The sequence below is a fragment of the Mastomys coucha genome, chromosome X (assembly GCF_008632895.1).
Source record: "Mastomys coucha isolate ucsf_1 chromosome X, UCSF_Mcou_1, whole genome shotgun sequence".
NCBI lineage: Eukaryota > Metazoa > Chordata > Mammalia > Rodentia > Muridae > Mastomys > Mastomys coucha.
In genome coordinates, this window is record NC_045030.1 from 46023849 (window position 1) to 46027199 (window position 3351).

Here is a 3351-nt window from a genome sequence, read left to right on the forward strand (position 1 = left end):
TTCATTACCTTTAAAATGTATAGAAGTAATTCTCCGATGGATCAGGATCATTCCAGTTGCTATTTTCCTTATTTGTTAGTGATAAAGTTAACAAGCATGAAACTTAATATATAGCTCCCCCACCCCAAACACTATCAGCCAGCATCTCTTTCTGCTTATCCAAATGTTCTTAATCCAAGCCTTAGTGAAGTATAAATGAAATGAAAAGAAGTAGTCTTCACATTTTGATAAAAACTGTAATCAACTCTGCTTTGGGGAGGGGGTTCTGTTGTCTTGCTCTGTTTCTGTTTTGTTTTTGCTGCTTAATCTGAATCACAGCCAGCTTAAAATTATGTTGCAAATCATAAACCAAGTATATAACCCTGAATCTAGTGGAAATATTTGTTGACTACAGAAAGACAATTAGATGTGAGTCTTTGCCGATGATTTCTTGTGGCTATGAAGCTACTAATATAAACTCCAGCCTAACATTGGAAAATGAGACACAAAGTTCCAAAGTGTCTCATGGCTCCCTTGAACATGAGCTTGATATCTAAAAACATCACATGTGTACTACGAGCTTTTCAACCAATAGCAACATACATCTGCCTGTTCCTCTTGGCTCAGATGAGACTAGACCAATAGCTGCCACTAACAGCTAAACATTGAAAGGGGAAAGAAAAGGGAACTGGTAAGGGGAGAGATGAAAATACAAGAGATGGGCAGCATTAAAGGGAAATGATGTTGATAGAAGATAGATTTGCCAATGCACAGGTCCTGGAGGCTCCTCCTTTCTCACATCTTTTGTTCCTGACCTATTCACAGTACTCTTCAAGTCAAACGAGAGTGGAGACAACCACAAATCTCTTCTTGCACCTTTTCTCATGGCTGGCCAAGCATAGATAGGGACTTCACTCATTTCAGGAGTGAAGTGAGTGTGCTGAAAACCACTAACCATTCCCCAACATGAAATCTATTACCCATCCACCTGAAATCAAAACTGAAACCTACTCTGTGGAGTTATTCCTTTGGGTCATAGCATTCAAAGTTCCTATTAAAACACCAACTATTTTATCTCAAAACCAGATAGATAGACAGATGGACAGACAGACAGACAGACAGATAGATGGATGGATGGATGGATGGATAGATAATGACAGAGTAACTCAAGGAAGAGGTTTTCTAAGTGTGTCAGTTCAGTATTAAATTGTCACTGCCTGCCATTAAAACGTTAGTAAAGAATCACCTGCTAGATTCCCTCTTATCTCCAGGAACTGCTGAGGAGCTACTATGAGAAGATTTTGGTATGAAACACTGGTGAAGACATAGAAGAGACAGAGGTTGTGAGGAGGGATGGTGGGAGAAGGGTAGATGACAACAGTGGGAGCTTTTGAGAGCAATTTGCAAGGTGAGAAAAAGAGAAGTGAATTTGGAAATGTAACATGTATTGATTCTTCTGTGAGTCAGGTAGTGAATTAGATGCTTTTATATCCATTATTTTACGTAATTCTTACAATAGCTTTACAAAGAAAGAAAAAGTAATGTTCCCATTTTGAAGACAAAAACACTAGGGTATAGACTCCTGAAGTTGGTCAAGGTCATATACTACCTACGTGTGTGTAATCAAAGTTAGATTTGGACTTTTACCCATGTCCTGGGTCTATGCACCCCAGTAATACTGAGTCACTCTCCACATTTGTCAAGGGATAGGCAGCCTTGTCTCTTCTAACCTTATTGCTCTAGTCTTCCTTCCAGGAAGGAAGATCTCAAGTTTATCCTTCCTTACAACAATGGACTGTCAAAGTTGAGACAGGATTTGTATGAATGATGGAGTTAGAGATCAGGCATTGTCAGAATTGTCAGCAATGTGGGAAGAGCTGAGAACCACTTTTCTGGTTTGCCACAGAGTCTGGAGGCCATTTATTCTCAGCTCCAGTCTAGGCATTGCTAAAGTCAAAGATCTGAGGTAATGAGTGCAGGGACGCCCCCCCCACCCCGTCCCTCATCCCTGGTCCCATGTATATTAGTTTGCTTTGCTCTGACATAAAGGCTCATTTTATCCTCTCAGACTAGAAGAAGATAAAAGGAAAACAGTCGATGTAGAGAGGATAAAAAAAATTTGTGTTTTACAGAGATAAGGTAGGAATGAGAGAGGTGACTGAAGATACCTTTTTGTCCCAAGAGGGGAATAGCGCTATGGAAAAGAGGGGCATACACAAAATGCTGTGTGAAGGAGGCTGCTCCTCACCAAGACCCAGGGTGAACTCTTAAGAGTTCCTAGATTCTTCTCTCCTCTTAGCTTGGAGAAAGGCAGGAGAGTTGGGTGAGAATGGTAATCTCTGGAGTCTGCACTCAATGGGGAGAGGGAATAGTTGATCTGCCTAAAGTCAACATGAAGGGAGCAAAGCAGCTAGGGGTGGTTTCCTCCAACCTTAACTTTTAATCCCCACCCCCATCCCAGCTCACTCCCACACTTCTCTCCTTGGTCTGCAGGACTGAGCGTCCTTTTCATTAACCTTTTAGCTCCCACCTCCATACACATACTGTTTTCCTATACCCTCTAAAGCAGTCAGCAGTCACAGCCCCCGCAGCTGGCAAACCTGCCTCAGCACTTGGGTAGGGGGGAGGGACACACCTCCCAATGCTGCGGGGATGGGGGAATACGGGTGGGGGTTGTTCACTTGCCCTCGGATCTCTTTCTGCTGTAAAAGCTGAGTCGAGCGGCAGAGACCAGGCATGCGCAGCATCTTAGGGCGCATTGTGATGGGAACTGCTTTTCTGAGTCTCTTCACAAAGACTCAAGAGTAACCACTAACCACCCCTCCCGACCCCTCATCTTTAAGACACACATACAAATGTAGAGACACTGCAGCTTTTTAAAAACAGGAAACTGGTTGCAGCTTGAAAGTCTGGTCCACGTGAGGACTGGTGTATTTCTGTTGAGCCCATCTCCGGTGTTGACATACGCCAGGCTTTGCAGTCCAGAGCTGCAGTTTGCAGTGGAGCTAAGCGGTGTGCGGCTTTAATTCCACGTCAGATCAACTTTGATCAATATCCCCCTACCGGCCCAATTGGAAGAACCCAATTCACCGGAGCTGAGCCTTTGAGGCTTTTAGCTCTTTTCTTCTTCCCCACTCTTTAGATCCACCATCTTCGAGGGCGGGGGAGCCCTTTGGTTTTCTTTATAATTTCTTTCTTATTTCTTTATCTCTTCCCTGTTTTGTTTGTTTTTGTTTTTGTTTTTCACGATTTTGGTTTTGCTCCGGTTTTAATTCTCTCTGTCTGTTTCTGTCTGTCTCCCTGTCTCTATCTCTGTGCCCGTCTCTGTCTCTGTTCTCTGTCTCTGTTCTCTCTCTCTCTCTCTCTCTCTCT